Source organism: Schistocerca piceifrons, chromosome 8 (genome assembly GCF_021461385.2).
Source record: "Schistocerca piceifrons isolate TAMUIC-IGC-003096 chromosome 8, iqSchPice1.1, whole genome shotgun sequence".
In the NCBI taxonomy this organism is placed as follows: Eukaryota; Metazoa; Arthropoda; class Insecta; order Orthoptera; family Acrididae; genus Schistocerca; species Schistocerca piceifrons.
In genome coordinates, this window is record NC_060145.1 from 2,412,023 (window position 1) to 2,434,617 (window position 22,595).

Sequence of the window (22,595 nt, forward strand, 5' to 3'; positions counted from 1 at the left end):
GAGGTTCTGCAAAGTTTGGAAGGTAGGAGATGGGGTACTGGCATAAGTAAAGCTGTGAGGACGGGGCGTGAGTCGTGCTTGGGTAGCTCAGTTGGTAGAGCACTTGCCCGCGAAAGGCAAAGGTCCCGAGTTCGAGTCTCGGTCTGGCGCACAGTTTTAATCTGTCAGGAAGTTTCATATCAGCGCACACTCCACTGCAGAGTGAAAATCTCATTCTGGAAGTGAGATAATAGTCGCGGATATGATTCGTAAGTTGGGATAGCAATCGTTAAAACAATGGCGTTTGCCGTTGCGGCGAAATCTTCTCACGAAGTTTCAGTCACCAAATTTTTCCTCAGAATGTGAAAATATTTTGTCGCCTTCCATCTATATAGGGCGAAACGATCATCATAATGAAGTAAGAGAACTCAGAGGTCTTGTGGAAAGATAAGTGTTCATTTTTCCCACGCGCTGTTAGAGAGAAATAGTCCGAGGGTGGTTCGAAGAACCCCCTGCCAGGCACTTAAAAGTGAATTGCAGAGTAGTCATGTAGATGTAGAGGTAGATATAAGAACAACGCGGTATCCGTCTCGATACCCGTATCGTCAGCGAACTGCCTCAGAGTGCAATCAACATCTTCCAGAACTTTTATATGCTCCACTGCTAGTTATCTGCTGGTAAATGGCTTTGACGAGCGCCGCTTTGCGTGACTGCACGTGCAAGAAGCAAATAGTTGAAGGGTTTCTCGATATCGATGTCATTAGTACAGGAAAACTAGTGCAGTTGGACAGCGCTAGAAAAGGATATTGTTCGTGGTCATATTACAGGAACACAGCCTTCATTCGCCTGAAGTGATTTCAGGAAGCCAAGGTTGAGCTAAAAGAGATGTCCGTAGTGTGACTGGAAGCCAAATCATCCGGAGCCTGCAGTCTAAGGCAATTCCACGTCCCGCTCAGAGGCCTCATGCGGTATGGGTCTCGTGGAAGAGAATTTGCCAACCACGACTTCTTCGCAAGTCGAGTTTGTGCTCCGTCTCTAACGATCACATGAACAGAAGTTCAGCATTCAGGCTGACTGGGTCACAATGGTAAAGGTCAAACACACGGTAAGGAATGACAATATTGCTCTTATGACCCTTTCGAAATTTATCCATCATCAGATACCTACAAAAACTCAGATACAAAATTTTTATAATGAATGATCATACCCAAGCAGCACATAGTTTAATTAGCAGTGCTTCTTCCTTACTACTAGCTTGTTTTGACTATTGCGCCATTCTCAAGTACAGGTATGGTTGGAATAGACGCCCATACTGCATCAGTGAGTGAACTGTCGACTCTCTGTTTGTTGCTACATCCACATCTACGTCTACACCTACGTGATTACTTAAATTTTTCTGTGCGAGCCCTGATTTGTCTAATTTTATCGTGATGATCATTTCTCCCTATTTAGGTGGGTGCCAACAGAATGTTTTCGCAATCGGAGGAGAAAACTGGTGATTGAAATTACATTCAAGTATCATGTCTGTGGCACTATCTCCCCTACTTCGCGATAATACAGAACGAGCTGTCCTTCTTTGAACTTTTTCGATGTCATCCGACAGTCTCACCTGATGCAGATCCCACATCGCACACCAATATTCTAGAATAGGGCGAACAGGCGTGGTGTAAGCAGTCTCTTTAGTAGGCCTGTTGCACCCTCTAAGTGTTCTGTCAATGAATCGCAGTCTTTGGTTTGCTCTACCCACAACATTATCTACGTGATCGTTCCAGTTTAGGTTATTTGTAATTGTAATCCCTAAGCATTTACTTGAATTTACAGCCTTCAGATTTGTGTGAGTTATCACGTAATCGAAATTTAGCGGATTTCTTTCAGTACTCATGAGAATAACCTCACACTTTTCTTTATTCAGGGTCAACTGCCACTTTTTGCACTATACAGATATCTTATCTGAATCATTTTGCAGTTCGTTTTGGTCGTCTGATGACTTTACAAGACGGTAAATGACAGCATCATCTGCAAAAAAATCTAAGATAGCCACCCAAATTGTCTCCTATGTCGTAAATATAAATCAGGAACAATAGAAGACCTATAACATTTTCTTGGGGAACGCCGGATATTACTTCTGTTTTACCGAGCGAGGTGGCGCAGTGGTTCGTACACTGGACTCGCATTCGGGACTACGACGGTTCAATCCCACTTCCGCCCATCCTGATTTAGGTTTTCCGTGATTTCCCTAAATCGCTTCAGGCAAATTCCAGGTTGGTTCCTTTGACAGGGCACGGCCGACGACCTTCCCCATCCTTCCCTAATCCAATAAGACCGATGACCTGGCTGTTTGGTCTCTTCTCCCAAACCAACCCAACCCAAACGAACTTCTCTTTTAGTCGCCGACTTTTCGTCTATTACTACGAACTGCGACCTTTCTGACAAAAAGTCACGAATCAAGTCCCCCAACTGCACTCAGTTTGGTTCGTATACGCTTGTGAGGAAGGGTGTCGAAAATCTTCTGGAAATCTAAAAATATGGAATCAATTTGACATCCCCTGTCGATACCACTCATTACCACACGCGTATGAAGAGTTAGTTGAGTTTCACGAGAACGAGATATTCTGAATCAGTGTTGGTAAATCGTTTTCCTCGAGGTACTTCATAATGTTCGAACACAGTTCATGTTCCAAAACCCTACTGCAAATCGACGTTAGTGATATGGGCCTGTAATTCAGCGGATTACTCCTACTTCCCTTTCTGGGTATTGGTGTGACTTGAGCAGTTTTCCAGTCTTTACGTACGGATCTTTCTATGAGCGAGCGGTAGTATATAATTGCTAAATATGGAGCTATTGTATCAGCATACTCTGAAAGGAACTTGACTGGTATACAATCTGGACGGGAGGCCTTGCCCTTATTAAGTGAATTAAGCTGCTTTGCAACACCGAGGATATCTACTTCTGTGTTTCTCATCTTGGCAGTTGATCTTGCTTGGAATTCAGGAAAATTTACTTCGTCTTCTTTGGTGAAGATTATAAGTCACGTAACTACTATTTCTGTACAGTCTAGCTGTTGAAAGCACTTCGCGGGAACAATTCTACACAAATAGTAATTATGTGACATACAAGTCTAGCATCAGACAGTCGACAATTCACTCACTGATGCGATATGGGCATTCATTCCAACTAGACGTTTACTTGAAATGGAGCTATAGGCAAAACAAGTTTGTAGAAAGCAAGAATCACTACTAATTAAAGTATTAGAAGTTTGCCTGGAATAATTCGTTAAAACGTCTAATTATGACGCATCCTACGCTTCGGGCCGGGAGATAAGAAGATGCAAAAATATTTTATAAAACATAGTAATAGATAGCTATAGCACTCCACGGTGAGTGAGTTGACTTGGCACAAACTGTGTTACACCTAATCAGGAACGACTGCTGCACGTACATATAGCGTTTCTGGTTGTATGTGAAACAATCATTCGCAGGCTACAGACAGAATTCTGCACATTATAGACCAAGAAGACATTTTTGCCACCAGGTGGCATTACAGAGCGTGTAGCGGCGCCACGGCGCATCAGCTGATGTACGTTTATTATATGAGCAAATGTCGACTCAACACACGCCAGACGGACATCGGCAGCATGTTGAGCTGTCGCGTTGCACGGACAACGGATTCCTGCGGACTTCTTGTGAAACTATGGCGGATGCATTCGACGTCTGGGAGACACTAGGGGACGGCCCGGCGATTTGCCTTTACACAAACAGCCTGTTTCTCGGAATTGTTCATGCCGTCGTGTAATGCTCTGTGCTGTGGGAAGTTCCACACCATACCTATTACGAAAGCGACGCTCAACAGTTATTACTGACCGCACTGCGCAAAACGTAGAACACAAAACGCTTTCTGTTGTCCCGACTTCATTTTTACTAGAACTGAAGTGGGGCACACACTGCTGCTACCATATAGAACTCGAGAGTTTGCTCTTTCCAGCAGTACGTTGTTCACGTACATATCTGAAACAACACAGTAGTTGTGATTGTTTATAAACCGGATGATTCTTTTTGATACACGTTGTATTTTGGATGCTCTCTCATTCTGACCCACCGGGGTAAAGCAGCGGAATGAGATTTTTTTTTTTTTCCTTACTCAATGTAACTGCTCTAGCTTACCGCTTGGCATGGTAAACGTCCTAAAACAAATTTTCATCAACTCTGAGACGGAAAAATTGCTCCTTCGCCAACTCCGTTCAAAAAATACAGAACGATTTCGGCAAGAAAGAAAGACACACATCAATTTCCCGGTTACTGAAAAGGATTTAACGGAGGCGGCTGTCCGATCGAGTGGAACAGAATATTTTGCTTTGATGGGAACGAGTGTTTCTCCTGTGCTCTTAACATTAAATGGTTAATTCCGAAGACATATAAGAGAAACGTATCTACATCTACATTGATAGTTAAGTGTGTGACAGAGGGTTAATCGAAACACCGTCAATCTATTTATTTACCGTTCCACTCTCCAACGGCGCACGGGAAAAGCGAACAGTTAAATCTTTCTACGCAAACTCTGATTCCTCTTATCTTGTTATGATGATTATTCCCCCCTATCTAGAAGGCCGCTAACAAAATATTTTAGCACTCTGAAGAGAAAGTTGGTGATTGAAATTTCATAAGAAGATCTTGTCACAGCGAAAAACCCATTTTTAATGACTTCTCCATTCCCTCCCACCGCCTACCACTCTGGTATAACGTCTGAGGTTGGTCTGTAACTGATCGAAATGTGTAACCACAAAAATAAACGTTTCTTGCAGTCGAGAGTGCTTTTGCTCATTTTAAAGTACTAAGAAAAACCGGTGTTCTTCACGAGAAATGTGCTCTCCACGAGAAATGTGCTCAAAAATTACCCATTTTAACAACGTCGGGAAGTCAAATGAAGTAGTGTGGTCAACGAGATTTGAGTAATTGAAATGGGGACAGTGAGCCGTCTGATGTTCTATAAGCATCAGCGCGAAACTTCGGGAATACATCTCACTTTAGCTGTTTATAGAACAAATAAGTTTCTCTCTTTCAGTGTAGAATGTAGGTTGATTGAACTACATTCTCTGGAATTAAATGAATGGAGTCAATAGAGATGAAATAACTGACACACACTGAAATGAAATGGTGTAAGTAAAGAACCGTTCAGAAATGCTGAATGAGTAATATAATGAATATGTTGTGAGAAAGCAAAATGTCTGCTACGCCACGATTTGAAACTTGTGGCATCACTTTATTTTTAATAAGTTCATCCCAATTATTTCCATCATTTAATTTCAGGTAACTTGATTGAACAGTATTCATGAATTAATTTTATCCGTAGCTACATGGAAGCGATGTCGCCGTTGTAATTTAATAATGAATGGTGTCCCACATAGGACTGGTACCCCTCACGCCCGAAATTCAAGTAGCAAGAAATAGATAATACTAACATTAAAAGATATGTGGGCACCTGGTTTGCTGGAAGTGGCATCCACGCATTGCTGACTTCGTGCGATGACGTTGCCGGCAACACGCCGTCATTCTGCAGGTGTGATGTTAATTTCTCTAGTAACGTTCCGTTTAAGATCGTCTATTGTGCGAGGTCTGGCAGCATAAACTTCGCTTTTTGGTGTGCCCGATGAATAAAAGTCACACGATGTTAGGTCCGGGGACGTTGGAGGCCTGAGGCCTCTACAGGTAAGTCTGTCTTCAGCGAACACGTTGCTGATGTGGGTCACACTTTGGCAGAATGTGTGAGCGGTTGCACACACTTCTCTGCACCTGTTGACTGTGCACAGGAAGAGTCAAAGATCTCTAGATATCTCGCACTGTTTAAGGTGTAATTTAAAAATATGGGGCCAAAAATGCGTTATGCCAGACAACGCACACCGACCACCTATCTTCTCTGAGGGGAGAGGTTCTTCACGCACAATATGCGGGTTGTCCTGTGACCGTGTCTGCGATTCTGGGAGTTTACATAACCTGAAAAATGAAAGCAGGTCTCGTTTGACATGAAGTAAAGCGAGGCTTCCAAATAACCGTTAGCAATTCATGTTAACAGCCAGTTACAATAAAGAACCTTTTTTTTGTGATCCTCAAATTTCAACTGTCACACCAAACTTTTAATTTCATATCTTTTAGTACAGGACAACACGATGTGCGAGAGACACTAGCCTGCTGCGACAGCTCCTTGCCGACTTGCAGGGACTTGCATGCGAATTCTGCCTGTAGTTTCAGATGTCCTCGCTGTCGGTAAGCTGTTCCCCTGCACCCTCTGAACTGACCCTACAGCCCGCCATTTCTTGTGCAGATCTCGAATAGCCGCCACTCACTGGGATTACAATTACGAATAACTTAAATTCGAACGACCACATAGATAATGTTGTGGGGAAAGCCAACCAAAGACTGCGATTTATTGGTAGAACACTGGGGCGATGCAACAGGTCTGCTAAAGATACTGCTTACATTACGCTTGTCCACGCTCTTCTGGAGTAGTGCTGTGCGCTGTGGGATCCGCATCACATAGGATTTACGGACGACACGGAAAAAGATCAAAGAAGGGCAGCTCGTTTTGCATTACCGTTAAATAGGGGAAAGAGTGCCACAGATGTTACACGAACCGGGTATGCAGTTCGTGGAGTTGGTACCACATGTTCCGTTCTCCGCCACTGCTTACCATCATGGTATATGGTCTCAAGATGGCAGTAACTGACGGAAACCGGTATGCACAAACATAAAGGTTTCTTGCTACAGAGACTGTTTACGTTCATTTCAAAGTTGCTGAAATGTTCTGCTGAAAAAAATCACTAAATCTATGTCATTAATTATGACAGAAAAATGTAAATTACGATACAAAACTGTAACTCATGGAAGGTTCCAGAATATGATCGACTTTTACTGGGTCATCAGTCTTGTGGCTGGTTTGATGGGGCCTGCAACGAATTTCTCTGCTGCGCCAAGCTCTTCATCTCAGAGGAACACCTGCGCAAAATGTATGATATATTGCAATTTCCGTTTTCACAAACAGTTTTCACCTTCTACGGCTCCCTGTAGTAATGTATTTCCAGATGCCTTCACATATGTTCTATCGTTTTATCCGTTCTTCTTGCCAACGTTTTCCAAACGTCCTTTCCGCGTCGATTCTGCTAAGAACCTCCTCATTTGTTATATTATCAGTCAACGTAATTTTCAGTATCTTTCTACAGCAACGCATCTCAAAAACGCTTCGATTCTCTTCTTTTCCAGTTTCCTTGTAGTCCGCGATTCATTACCAAAACAATGCTGTGCTCCAAACGTACTTTCTCACAATTTTCTTCCTCAAATTAAGGCCAACGTTTGTTACCAGTAGACTTATTTTGGGCGTGAACGTCCTCTCTGCCTGTACTAGTCTGCTTTTTATACCCTCCTTGCTTCGTCCTTCGTGCACACGAATTTTTATGTTAATTTTATCTTTAATCTCATTTCAGCTATTCCTCATTACTTTCGAAAGTTCTTCTCTCAACCCACATTGCGTGCCCACTACACTGTTCATTCTGTTCAATAGGTCGTGCAATGGCAGGCTCTACTGTACTAAAACATGGTCACGTACGGCATCTACGTTCTTAGCCGGCGGAATATAAATTACAAGGTTCGGCTTCAGCAGACGAAGACTAAGACCAAGTACAAGCGTTCCACCCGAGTTCCGGGTTACTGCACTTTAATATTCTCAAGAGCGGATAAATGACTTCCAGATGTGGATAATGGACTAGCGGCTCCGGTGCGGACAGTACAGGTTGAGCGTAAAATCTTTCCCTGAATACAAAAAGTTATTTCTAAGGAACTACAAGGGCCGTTCAATGAGTAATGCGACAGTTTTTTCTCGGCCAATTTCGGCTGAAAAAAAGCGGAATTTGTTGTGGGACATCGTGGAATACTCTCGGTTCAGCCCCTACTAACCTAGCCATCAAAATGGCATCTGTAACAGAGGTGCGTTCCAAGCAGAGAGCTGTTATTGGGTTCCTTTTGGGGGAAAACCAGAGCACTGCAGATATTCAGGGGCTCCTGCAGAATGTCTACTGAGACCTGGCAGTGAACAAAAGCACGGTGAGGCGTTCGGGAAAGAGTCTGTTATCATCGCAACAAGGTCGCGAAACCTGCGCGATCTGCCGGCCGCACACAGCCTGTGACTCCTGCAACGTCGGACAGCGGGGACACGCTTATTCGAGGTGATCAAAGGATCACAGACAACTAGACGTCTCTGCTGGTAGTGCCGATACACCCGTTCACCTGTTGGGCCACTCAAAGGAGTGCGCCCACGGGATTCCGCGTCGCCTAACGGAAGACCGTAAAGAGCCACGAAGGACCGACCATCTGTGCAGAATTGCTTGAGCGTTACGAAGCTGACCGTGACATTTTTGACGGGTTCATCATTTCGAACAGGAAAGAAAACGGCAATCCATGGAGTGGTGCAACACCGCTTCTCCCTCGAAGAAAAATTTGCAAGCCGCCCCATCAGCCGGTAAAGTCATGGCGACGATGTTACGGCGGTGTTCTGTTTTATGTCCTCTCTCATGGTTTCGACGATCAACTCGGAATCATACTGTGCTACTCTCAGGATAGTGGAAAAATGACTTCGGCGTGTTTGTCGCCACAAAAATGCAAACAATCTCATCATTCTCCATGACACCGCAACGCATCAAACAAGTCTGCGCGTATGAGAGGAGCTGGCAAAACTTCACTGGACTGCTCGTTCTGATCCAACCTAGTCAGAATCTCGCACCTTCCGACTTCCATCTGGTTGGACCAATGAAAGATGCACTTCGTGCGAAGCAGTACGTGTACGATGCGGAGGTTACGATCCAGCAGAATGTTGGTTCCGACATCGACTAGTAGAGCGGTACAACGCGGAGATACAGGTCCTCCCAGTGAGGTGGCGTAAGGCCCTTGCACTGAACGAAGATTATATCGGAAAACAGGGTTTTGCAGCCAAAAGAGTGGGGAATGATATGGTATATTGGAATCCTGAATAAAACCAATCTGCTTTCAGAAAAAAATGTGTTGCATTACTTCGCCATCGTATGGCAGATACAAGTATGCGGTTTGTTTAGCCGGCCGGAGTGGCCGTGCATTTCTAGGCGCTACAGCCTGGAACCGAGCGACCGCTACGGTTGCAGGTTCGAATCTTGCCTCGGGCATGGATGTGTGTGATGTCCTTAGGTTAGTTAGGTTTAATTAGTTCTAAGTTCTAGGCGACTGATGACCTCAGATGTTAAGTCCCATAGTGCTCAGAGCCATTTATGTGGTTTGTTACACATGCTAGCTGAACTCTACTTTTTTTTGTAGATACAATTCCACATGCGTTCTGTTTGTTGCTCATAGAACGCCTAGGCGATACTGAATTTGCTAACATCTCCCTTCGTCACCACGTCTACAATGTCGCATATTCGTGTCGTAAGATTCCGCACATGAGCAACTGGTGAAGTGAACACTTTATCCTTAACGTAACCCCACAAAAGAAGTCAAGAGGGTTATGTCTGGTGAACATTGTGGCCACGACATTGGATCGTCTCTACCGATCCGCAAAGATTTCATCCAAGAACTGGCGAACAAATAACAGTCAGCGAGGCAGTTTTAAAACACCATCCACGGTTGAAATTCTTCTGACTGAGGTACAAAGTGGAAGTGTATACATAAAAACTTGTTGAGCTATGTCACCGTTTGCAACAAATCGGACAGCTGTATCTAGTTCCTAAATTTTCGTAATCGAGGCAACAGTATACGCTCACCCCGTATTTCTCTGATTCCCCCCTCTACCTAAGCAGGCGACCGGAGACACGTGGTGATCCGGAGGCGGGCGTCCTCGGTGGTAGGGGGCGGCCAGAGGCCCCGCGGCCGGAGCCGTCGGCGCGTTCAGTCTGCCGCGGACACCGACAGCCACAGCGCCACCGCCGCCGCCTCTGCAGCTCCAGCGGCCATCCGGACCGCAGAAGACACACAGACAGGTAATGGAGGCGTGGCCAGACTGTGGTCGTGCTCACACCTGCGACCATCTGCCGTGATGGCCTCGGTTCCATCCACGGGCACTCCGATATTTAGGTCCCAACAAGAGCTGTCATCTCCTGCTACCTAATCAACTTACTTGCAGCTGGTACGAGAGCATTAGTGGTGGGTAAACATTCGGTGTTTTTCTTTCCCCCTTCCGACAATCTTCGTAGGAGGGACGGTCATCACCTAAATGTTACTGGTATTACGTTTTCTTCACCTCGCTCTATATGTAACTGTTCAGTGATACAGTGTTACGGACATAAGATTACTAAGGCAGATAAGAGTTGTGGCTCAAGTTGTGATTTTAATTTCCATCTGTTGTTACCAGGGAATTGCATTTTACACCGTGGTTATACTACGATCAGAATCATTTACTTCGCTCGATCATCTGATTTCCGCGATGTGCAATCATCCGCCATTTCAATACATAATTACTGTCGAACGAGAAAAAAGTTTCATACTCGCCAACGATTGAAAAGCATTCTTGCCTTTTTTTATTATTTTATTTTTTTGCCTTATTGTATTTGTTTGGCCTCTAACCGTCCTGCTATTTACCCGATTACATTGTTATTTGTTGCTGTAGTGGCCTTCAGTCCGAAACTGCTAGTCTACCCTGTGCAAGCTCCTTCATTTCCATAACCGCTGCAAACTACGTCCTGAATCTGCTTACCCTATTCATCTCTTCGTTTCCCTCTACGATTTTCACTCCCTACACTTTTCTCCAGTAATAAATTAATTATTCCTTGATGTCTCAGAATCTGTCGTAGCAACCGATCCCTTCTTTTCGTCAGGTTGTGCCACAAATTCCTTATCTCCCCAGTTCTAAAAAAATGGCTCTGAGCACTATGGGACTTAACAGCTGTGGTCATCAGTCCCCTAGAACTTAGAACTACTTAAACCTAACTAACCTAAGGACATCACACACATCCATGGCCGAGGCAGGATTCGAACCTGCAACCGTAGCAGTTGCGCGGTTCCGGACTGAGCGCCTAGAACTGCAGGGCCACCGCGGCCGGCTCTCCCCAGTTCTGCTGCGTACCAGTTCATTAGCCACTTGATCTACCCATCTAATCTTCGGCAGTCTTTTGTAACACCACATTTGTAAATCTTCTATTCTCTTCTTGCATAAAGAGTTTATCATCCACGTTTCTCTTCCGTACATGGCTACACTCCACACATATATCTTCAGAAAACACTTCCTAACACTTAAATCTATATTCAATGCTAACAAATTTCTCTTCCTCAGAAACGGTTTTCTTGCCATCGGGAGTCTATGCTTTGTACCCTCTCTACTTTTGCGATCATAATTTATTTTGCTTCACAAATACCAAAATTCACCTACTACTTTAAGTGTCTCGTTTCCTAATCTAATTCCCTCAGCATCACCTGATTCATTTCGACTACATTCCTTTATACTTATTTTGCTTGTGTTGACGTTAATCTTATATCCTTCTTTGAAGACACTGTCAATTCTGTTCAACTGCTCTTCCAAGTCCTTTGCTGTCTCTGTCACAATTACAATGCCATGGACAAACCTCAAAGTTTTTATTTCTTATCCCTGAACTTTAATTCCTATTCCAAACTCTTTTTTGATTTTATTTAGTGCTTGCTCAATATACAGATTGAATAACACCGCGAATAGGCTGCAACCCTGTCTCACTCCCTTTTGAAGCGACTTTCATAACTGTCGTCTAGTTTCTGTACAGACTGTAAATTGCCTTTCACTCCCCGTATTTTACCCCTACTACCTTCAGAATTGTTATTTAATATATGACAATTACACATAATTTATTGTGTTAACAGCGGATTTACGATAAGTCTTACTATTTGTTAATTAGATATTATCACTACAAATAACGGAAGCATACAAACTTTCTTTTTCTTGTGAAGTGCTTGTTAATAATCAGCAATCACGTTTCACTTGAGTAAGATTTATAGGGTTCGTCATTGGAATAAAATAACTCATCAGTCAAGAGACTGAACACTGTAACCAATTATAAACTGACAACATACTGTTTCTTCTTCTGGTAACATACCTTGGTGTGCACCTGTGGAATAAATCAAGTCTTACAGCTGCTGTGGCTCGCTGTCTCCCTATCTTGCAATGTAGAGATGAAGATCCGCCTCTAAGACGTGTCATGTAATGTGGACATAGGTTTCTGGCTGCCGGGAAACGTTAGTCGCACATATGGGGAGAGGAATTCCACAGTTTGACACCGCCTAACGATGTTCGGCGTGCCGACTGGCGAAGCGCTACACGCCGAGCAGTAGCTGATTCAGATCTGCCACTTCTGAGGGTGAGTCCCACAGTAAGGAGAGGTCAAAACTTTGATCCTCTAGAGATGCACTGGATAACGTCCTTGACCATTTTTCATTCTTATGACTGATGTTCTATGTCGTCGTGAAAGTTTTAACTTCTAATACCCCGCTCTTTGGTGAAAGATTTGTCGAATCGGTGCAAAGTTTTGTCCTTTGGTCATCTGAGAGGTTTCCCAAACTGGTACCGATCACCAAATGGCCCTTCAGTCACAGTGGTCAACATGTCTGTATAGCGTAGACTTACAAAGAAAAGTATTCCTTCCGTGATGACAGTCTTTGTTAATTAGTCAACAATTTCTTTGTCTCTGATTCCAGGATATCCTTTTACCTACAGAAGTTGCACTCTTTCGTATTGTTTGACATAGTGACACATTAATTCCCGTACATCGAAGATGTAATGGCTCGTTTTCAAGTTCCAAGACTGATGTTCAAGTTTTAGAGGGCGCTCCACGGATCTGTTATTATCAGTATATCATTTATAATATAACATACGCACGTAAACATGAAGGTCTGTTTACAAGCCAACGATTTACAGAATACATATGTGAACACGTATCCCATTACGGCAGCAGTGTTCTGTAAATCGTTGACAATTACGGGACGTTGCTCTCATTCGAGGCTATTACGACAGCATTTAATTATGTAAACAACAGGCTTACATATTATGAGTGAGCACTCCAAGAATGCGTGTCGCCGAAATCAGCTGATCCTGCGAAATAAACGACTGTGATCGTAATACAGCCTAGATGGGAAACGGAACAGTCGTTTAATAAATTTGTGGCACCCAATATGAAAAAAAACTGTCAATTTTGTTAGGTACCAATGCAACAATCTGTTTTTGGACAGGTAGTAGGCACATCAGCTACAATGAAATGGGACATATTTGTCAAAAATGGACAATTCGTGATTTGCAACTATATTTTATGTTAAGAATTTTTTTATTAATTTCTCACTCCTAGGTCACAAAAATCATATTATAATCGCTTTCTACGTTTTAGCTAGTGATCGTCAGATGATTCCACAGGCAACTTAAATGGCGCCCGCTAAAGGTGTGATCCGTAAGTGGCGAACTAGTCACCGGCTGAACACTCGCGTATCTCGTATGCCTCCAGCGGGCCTATTGAACCGACCGCAGGATCATCTGTTGTTCACTTGCTAAGAGATCGAAACAGGTTATAAAACTATTTGTGTGACCTTAGGGTGAGAAATTAGCAAAAAAAACTTTTACGAGACTTTGACTTCCCTCTCTAAGGCAGGGTGCCTAGTCTTTGCAAGTATATATCATACTGTTTATTAAACGGCAACCATCACAAGCTAGTCACACACTATGGCGGCGTTCAGCAGTCCAAATATCTGCTAATCCTAATTAAAATACATCCTTCAAATGAAGAAGAATGTCCATTCACTTTCCAGTCTGTTGACACTGCTCTTGCGACTATTTTTTAAAAAGTTGTTTCTTATATATATATATCTTCTTATTTGTACATGTTAATTTTATGAATAGTCCTGCTTCTATTTTGTAACTGATGGGGTATAAATCCCTATTGTATTTTTAACTGCCGTTTGAAAAAAGAAACTTGTTTACGCATTTACTTTTGGATGCTCTCATTGCCCGGTATTGTTAGTGAAAGCGCGAGCAAATATGCTTGTGATATGGCATTTTAGAATGACAGCTCACGGTTTGATTACCACGAGCTCGTACTACTCGTTAGGTATTGTAGCTTATTGGCTGTCATTTTCTTGTTTACATGACTGTTATGATTGTTAGGTTTAGAACACACTTTTCTTCTCTTACATACGGATCTGGAAACGATTGAAAGAGACAGAAGAAACAGGCTGCAGAGTGTGACAAACTTGTCAGTGTTAAAAATTGACAATTTTCAATTATACTTAAAAAATGGTTCAAATGGCTCTGAGCACTATGCGACTTAACTGCTGAGGTCATCAGTCGCCTAGAACTTAAAACTAATTAAACCGAACTAACCTAAGGACATCACACACATCCATGCCCGAAGCAGGATTCGAACCTGCGACCGTAGCGGTCACGCGGTTCCAGACTGAAGCGCCTAGAACCGCACGGCCACACCGGCCGGCCAATTATACTTAACAGCGATATTTTGCTAGATTAACGCTGGAGGATGGGCGGGGTCTCGAACACAGACACTCCACACACTGAAGCGTGGGACACGCCTCGGCTCGCAGTACCGCCTCTCTATCGTGACTCAAAGAGTTTGTGCTCGTAATGAGGAATTGTCTTAGGAATAATTTCGATTTGTAATTGATTCAGCTGGCAACTAAGGCTTAATGAGCATAAAAACGTTGTGATCTTTGGCTAAAGAATTAAAGAGCCACTTGTGGAGTCAGCCGATCTCTACTAATATCAGGGTTTAACCATGTTTCGTGATATGAAATGGGAAGATTTCAGAGGGAACAGTGAACAGTAGAGCGAATGGCAGGCTTCGGTTCATCGGAAAGCTTCTGGAAAATAGCAGTTAGTCAGTGAAAGAGATTACTTACTAAATACACTTACCAAAAAAATGTGAATGACGAGTAACACATGGCATCACAAGTGTCCGAGGCTTTTTTTTCCTAGAGAGTGGACTATAACGGAAAAACTGATAAAACCAAGCCTGCAGAAACTCTTTAGAAACACGGCGTAAATCTCACGAAGACCCACAAAGAAAATTCCAGTACTAGTTCACAGAGCGCAGTTTGCGACGGTTCTTCAGACTTCACCGCATCATTCCCGTAGAGACATGAAACGTGATCTCGCACAGTGTCACATAAACGATGGTGCTTCCTACGTTCACCCGATGAATGGAACGGTAAGAAATGTTTGCTTTCAAAGCAGAAGTTCCTCACCAACACTTTATTTTTATTTTATTTTTTCCGCCACTGGTATCGGGATCGCAGACCTTCTCTCAAGCGCTCGTTCATGAAGACAGCCAAACTGTAGAGCCGGAATCAGGTATAATCCCTGGCCACAGTTTATACTTCAACAGGAATGTAACACACTTAATCAGTTGAGGCCCCGCAAATAAAATTCTCCATCTAAAGTAATGGACAAGATAATAAAAAATGAACAACCTCTGCCATGTATTTTACAGTAAACGGAAATGAGCGTTTGGCGTCATTGGCCGGGGGGCCCCTTGCGGGGCAGGTCCGGCCGCCTTGGTGCAGGTCTTATTACATTCGACGCCACATTGGGCGACCTGGGCGCCGCATGGGGATGAAATGATGATGAAGGCAACACGACACCCAGTCCCTGAGCGGAGAAAAATTTCCGACCCAGCCTGGAATCGAACCCGGGACCGTAGGACGGCAATCTGTCACGCTCAGCACTTTTTTCCCTTTCTTTTTTTGCATTTTGTTCGTTGTTGATCGTTGTGTTTGATCGTTGCGGACGTCACATGACATCCGTTTAAGTTCGTTGTTGATCCTTTCACTCAGTGTTTTTTTTATTTTTATTTTTATTTTTTTTTTTTTATTACAGAGGCGAATCAGCTCTCTGACCGAACACGCTGAGCTACCGTGCCGGCAACCACTCAGCTATCGGGGCGGACTTCATCTAATGGAATTGTCCGCCCCTGGTAGCTGAATGGCCAGCACGTCGGAATGTCATACCTAACGGCCCGGGTTCGATTCCCGGCTGGGTCGGAGATTTTCTCCGCTCAGGGATTGGGTGTTGTGCTGTCCTTATCATCATCATTTAATCCACATCGACACGCAAGTCGCCGAAGTGGCATAAACTCGAAAGACTTGCACCAGGCGAACGGTCTACCGTACGGGAGGCCCTCGTCACACAACATTTCCATTGTTATCTAATGGAATTTACTCTCAATGATGACTGCAACAGCCTGTGAACAGCTACGTTGGATCGAAGAATATGAAACGCATTTGGAAATTAGCTCAGAACCTATAAGAAAGTTAACAAGTCAGTTTGCTAAAATACTGCGATCCGCTTGGATACCAGAGAGTAGTTCAAAGCCATCATACGCCAGAGAAAACTTAAAATCCCAAAACTCGGAAAGGAGCTGAGAAAATAATATTTGGCGATACGTTTCCTCTGGACGTCTGTGAAAGGAAATTATAGAAAGACACGTAAATAGTCGGCAGGAAGACTTCCAACGGTGCTCGTAGAAATGGAGATGAAGTCCTATGCTTCATGGCAGAGCGTAGGGGGACGATGCGGGGAGACCCGCACCGCCGCACTAGGCAAGGTCCTAGTGGAGGTGGTTTGCCGTTGCCTTCCTCCGACCGTAATGGGGATGAATTATGATGGTGAAGACGACACAACAACACCCAGCCATCTCGGGGCAGGCGAAAATCCCCGATCCCGCCGGGAATGGAACCCGGGACCCCGTGCTCGGGAAGCAAGAACGTTACCGCGAGATCACCAGCTGCGGACTGCTTGATAATTTTCTTAGATCTGAAAATCTTATTTCTTTAATGCTGGACTGTAATGAAAAGTATTTTAGGCTTCACCCACTGTGATATGTCCTGGTTTCTGGTAAATATTTCGCTTCTATGTTGTCCACTTCAATAAGCACACTTTTTTTTTCCTACGATAGACCGTCGCTAGCAATTCAGTGTGTCTCTTAGTGTTTACATCTGACGATATCAGAGTTCGCCAGCTGTCTGTATAAAATGAGGATGGAGCAATTGGAATAAAGGCTGATAAGAGCTCTTGATCTATGTGCTGAAAAATACTGCTTTTATTATAAATAGTTCTCCTTCGTGCTTCATGTATAGATATACGTAATGACAGAAAAATGCTAAAACGTGATAAGCAATAATTGAATAATACGATTCAGAAAGCAGTGCGGATCGTCCTGAACTTACGGATTGAACAATGATAACCCACAAAAAGCTCTCATAACTACAAATGAGATACAGATCTATTGATTGTTAAAAATATTCCTCATATTTCCTTCAATAAACTGTTTAGTGAAATGAGAAACTAGGTTCCCACAAACAAAGCAACTCTTTCACAAATGAGTGACAGTAGTTCTTAAGGACAGTGATTTTCAGTAAAAACAACTAAAATAAAATGTGAATATTCGCTTATGTTACAACTAGTTAATGCAATGTGTGGACAGGATTGCACATACATTTCTTTGCCGTCGGTATTGTAACGTACCTCTCGTTCAAATTTCTTGTCCAATTCTGTGTTGCTAAGTATTTCGTGCTGTTAAGGTGCTTGTATCACGAAAGACCGCCTAAAGTGTAAATAAACAGAATTTTTATGTTACTACTCGCAATGGACTGCTTATTTTCCTGAATGCGCCCATAAAGGAAACTTTATCTATGATATGATAGTCTGAATTCGTGCCTAGCAATTTTCAAGGAGTCAAAGTTGATTGATTAAGCAATCTCATTTCAGGTATGATTATAATAAGCTTACGTTAACTTTCGCCATTCTCTACAGCAGTGTAATACTACTTGCGGCTAAATGTACGCGTTGGGTTGGGTCGCAGGCGTACAGATTATGTAACTTGGCCTCAAAGAACACAGGTAAGGTCACAGCAGCATTACAACCTGTAAGATATGATGAAAGTTCCGCATTTCCTTAAAAAAAAAAAAAAAAAAAAAAAAAAAAAAAAAAAAAACTTACATATGCACCTGCCCTACAGATAAAGTCGCTACAAGCTGTTATTCAGCTACCTATGTTTTTCGTGTGGCATTCTTGGGGTTTTCTTAATGCTACTTACGGTCTCAATCACAATCGCAAACGTCTAATCATTGACGAACTTCTCGCTCTTCTCTTTGTTTCCTATCCGCCCATCCGTCAGTCCACCCATCCACCGATCCCGCCTCCAAACGCCCTCCGTGCCGCCTCTCAGCATGTCCACTGCGACAGCGATGTTACTCGTGCCAATCAAAAAGCGGCTCACAGCCTGCTCTTATTTACGAGAGGAGCATGCAGCTGTCATTGTTTGGAAAAGGTTCTCGATACCTGATTGAAGTAAGAGACCAATTCATATTCAAAGTAGTCTTTCAACAGCTAGTGCTAGGCTTTTGAAACATTCTCACTGAAGTCAAGGAAAGAGAAAGAGGATAGGCCTCGTAGTACAGTTCCAGACCACAAATTGATTGGGCATCATTGTTGTTTATTTCAAGCGAAGTTGATATACAGATTTTCATCGCTAGAGTTATAGCTGTTGCGGCACTGGAAATTATCACCATTGTTGAAAAAGATCTCATCCATGACTAATGCTAACTGTAGGAAATTAGGCACTGTACTACTGCACTGGTTAATCTATCGATAGAACTTAAGTCTGACTTCAGAATTATTTGGAACCAATGCTTGCATGCATCTATGTTATTAAACGGTTGACACGGTTATCCGATCCCATTTTCCGGTTGCCTATCCAGCGGTTTCCAGGAGCAACAAAAATTTGATTTTCAGTGCTCAAAAATTATTGAACGAATTTAAAAATTTGTAACTAGCCATTAAGAGATACAATCTTACATTGAAGAACTAACACCGTAAGTCAAGCATTAAAATTAGAAAATGTGTGTTCGTCTTGAAGCAGCGTAATTCACGGCGCCAAAATCAGCCACACAGTGCACAGTCGTTTGTGAAAAGTGCAGCACCGAGAAGGAATTGCCCGAATAGCGCCACACTTGGTGGAAGTGGCGACGGGTGTGCAAGCAATACGTGATACGTCCTGCAGCGAGATGGCGCACACGTAGGCCGAGCAGAGCCCTCTCGTGTCGGTGTCGCGCCTGGCGTAGTCGGCGCAGAGCTGTCACACAACGTGCAAACAATGCAGCGAGTGCCAGTATGGCTCGTCGACGTCTAAAGGAGCCATATCGGCGTGTGAGCGAGTTCTGACGGGGCAGAATGATCGGTCTCCGGGAAACGGCGCTGTCGTACCGTGACGTTTCGACTCGACTCGCACGGGGCATGCTGCTACGACAGTGATGCGTGTGTGGAAGCAGTGGGTAGAAGGAGGTCGTACGCAGCGACGAGCGGGAACTAGACAACGGAACGTGACCGCAGCACGGCATGACGGTCATCTTGTCCGCATGGCCACTACGGACCGTAAGGCGTCATCCACAGTGTTGGCTCGTCGACGGAGAACTGCAACCGGTGTGAACTTGTCTGCGTCGACGGTTCGTCGCCGCCTGTTGCAGGTTGGACTGGTTGCACGCATGCCATTACGTCGGCTTCCGTTGTCCAGAAACCACAAGCTCCTCCAACCGCAATGGGCATGTGAACATCGTCACTGGGGTGCTGAGTGGCAACATGTAATCTTTTCGGATGAGTCCCGCTTCAACTTGTCCTACAGTGATGGCCGCGTACGTGTCCGGCGGTACCGTGGTGACCGCAACCTGGAGGGCTGCATTGTGGAGCGGCGTAGCGGACAAACAACAGGTGAGATGGCTTGGGGCGCCATTGGTTACAACAACCGGCCTCGCCTCGTACATATTGCGGGCACTTTGAACAGCAACCGCTACCTAACGGAGATGGTGGAGCCTGAGGTACTCCCCCTGCTTCAGGTATCTCCGCAGGCCACATTTCAACAGGACAATTCCCGGCCACATATTGCGAGGAACGTACAGGCCTTCTTCGAAGAGCGACGGGTACCATTGCTTCCCCGGCCTGCACGTTCGCCAGACATGTCGCCCACCGAACATGTGTGGGACATGGTTGGTCGGCACCTGGTGCGTTACGGTTCTCCAGTGACTGGTGTCACGGGTTTGTGGGCTGGCACACAAACTGCGTGGAGGGAAATCCCTCGGAAACGTATTCAGAACACTACTGATTCAACGCCACGGCGTATAGCGGCTCTAATTGCAGCGCACGGCGGCCACACGACATACTGAACAGCAGGGCTCAAAGCACATGTACAGATCTGAAAAGGTAATCATTTGTTACTCCTCACGTACCTAACCTGCGGTATTAAATTAATTGAATTCATGCGTTTCCTTCTTGGTGTTGCAATTTCCACAAACGGTAGTGTATTTATTCAGTACTCGAGAGTGAACTTAGCTACTTCCAACGGAATTTACACACAGTTTCAAACTTTCTCGAAACTTTTCTCGCAGAACCTTCCCCCCCCCCCCCCCCCCCCCACACACACACACGCAAAATAGTGAAACAGAAAAAAATTTACCGCTTGTTACATTTTCACTGTTCATGCAGTAAAACTACAGAATCGTGTACGTTCGTGTCTTATTTGGAAATGTAGAAAACATCGATCCACTAATAAAACAACATAGAGTTTCCCGTGGGGGTTGCGAGGGAAGGTTACTTTTTGTTTGTAGCAGGGGTGCATTTGTAGGTTCGTCTGTTCTCTGCCTATATCTTAAGTTTCTATATCCAGAGATAAATTTAATCCAGTTAATATGACGCCTGTTGCAAAACATTTTTCTGTACATTCGATCGGCTCCATAACACATTAAATGCACATTTTCAAGATCCTGCGACGAGTGGTAGTTCTACAAGCAGTCATGAGCCTCGCGCAAAATTGTGTTTTTTTTTTTTTTGTTTTCAAAGTAGCTTCGACTCAGCTGAAGTATTCATTTCCGACTTATTGGTTCCTTATCTCAGAATATGCACTTTAGCATTTTTTAAGGTCTCTACTGTTTTGATCTTAAAAGTTTGAGACTTCCTCTATGTGGTCTACCTTACGTCTTCGATGTCCAAGAGTCGCTAAATGCTGAACACTGTCTTCAATAGCTTCATCGAACTTGACCGTCTACCCACTTATTGTGTCCGTCTTTTTCGTTCTCTCCAGTGTGCCGGGAAATTTCGTTGCTAACAAGACTATAATGGGATACTGCATTTGCCATTACAGTCAACACTTATCCCACGATGATATGGTAATACGGTTTCGTTGTCGCAGATACGAGAGTGGAAAGGTTTGCTGCTTTGAGGTAAGAAATTGACAAGAAACCTTGTTCCACATACGATAATTACGTATATAAGCATGAATTGTGACCGTACCGTGGAGCTTGGGCTTTTTAGAAAGATTTGGTATTACAGCTACAAGATTTCTGGTGGATTTCGTGAAGCTGCGAATTGCACTGTTTATATAAATATCAAGGTCACTGAACTCCTCCACAGGTTATAGTAGTCCTTCATGTAAGAAAATACCATCTCCTGGCGCTCTTCTGCACAAGACGAGACGCAGTTCCACATAGCTAACAGTCTCAGTACGTGAACTGGTTCATTACTTCCCATGACACATGCCTGAATTGAAGGCGCAAAAAAAAAAAAAAAAAAAAAAAAAAAAGGGGGGGCGGATTCACTCGAACTAGGAATGTAGGACTGATTATTCGGCCGTTCGATGCTGCAACGCTAACTGCAAGTAGAGAAGATCTTATATCCAAGATCGCTTCGCGGTCTAGTGGCCCAGTAGAGAAGGGCGTATTCCAACAACAAGGCTGAAGCGACAAAAAGACGCCCGTTTGAACCAGCAGAGCACTCCAGTGCCACACTTACGACGTTCTTTTCGTCCTGTTGAGGCAAGTGTACAGTTACGAAGAGAGGGACGTTTAGTAAGTGGTCTCTGCCGCGTATCTTACAGAGGCATGTGAAATAAATGTGTTAGATGCAGTTGCAAAGGAAACGAGAATAAAGTTACAGGAACTGAGATCGCCAACGTTGTACACCAAACGGATGGTATAGTCCGTGTAACGACCATTTGTTCCAGTTCCTGAAATCGCTTTGTAAGTGGTGTAGTGTTGCGCAAACATAAAAGAAATAAGAAAACTGTAAAATTAATGTAGGATTAGTAAGTTATTTCATAGGCTTTGACATAGCTGCTACTACGCAAGCTCTAAAATAAGGTTCACACAATTCACTAGGTGTTTCTTCATTCTGTTGAGTAGAGGAAGTTGTTCTGTACCAATAACAACAACGTTGCATCTGCAGAACTAATAGTACTAGCACGAACGATGTAAAAATGAATCTAAACACAGAGCGAATGGAGAAGGGACACTGTGAGACGGTCGCTGTTTAATAGTGCATCATTAGCAGGTCTAAGTAAGTTATTTAACTTGAAAGGAGAAGGTTAGGGCTTAGCTGTGCGTCGCATATAGTGTATAACGGACTATTTTTAGGGGAAAAGGCTGAGTCGTTAATTGTCATATTACAAACCCAGACGTCTGTTTATAAATAACTTTTCTATAGCAGTCACGAATTTCTTTTATTTATTCTTTACGCGGCGCATTTCGAGAAATGACTCCCATTTTCAGTTGCATTTTTCTCTGTGTACTATGCCAATTTTTTTATGTGTGAGGTTCTGCTTTGTTCT

General features: G+C 43.7%; 1 non-coding gene across 1 annotated transcript; it reads left to right on the forward strand.

Moving 5' to 3' along the window:
* The first annotated feature begins 76 nt into the window (after nt 1–76).
* Trnas-cga lies at nt 77–151 on the forward strand. Its single transcript has one exon. It is a non-coding gene; the product is annotated as a tRNA-Ser (tRNA).
* Nucleotides 152–22,595: the final 22,444 nt, after the last annotated feature.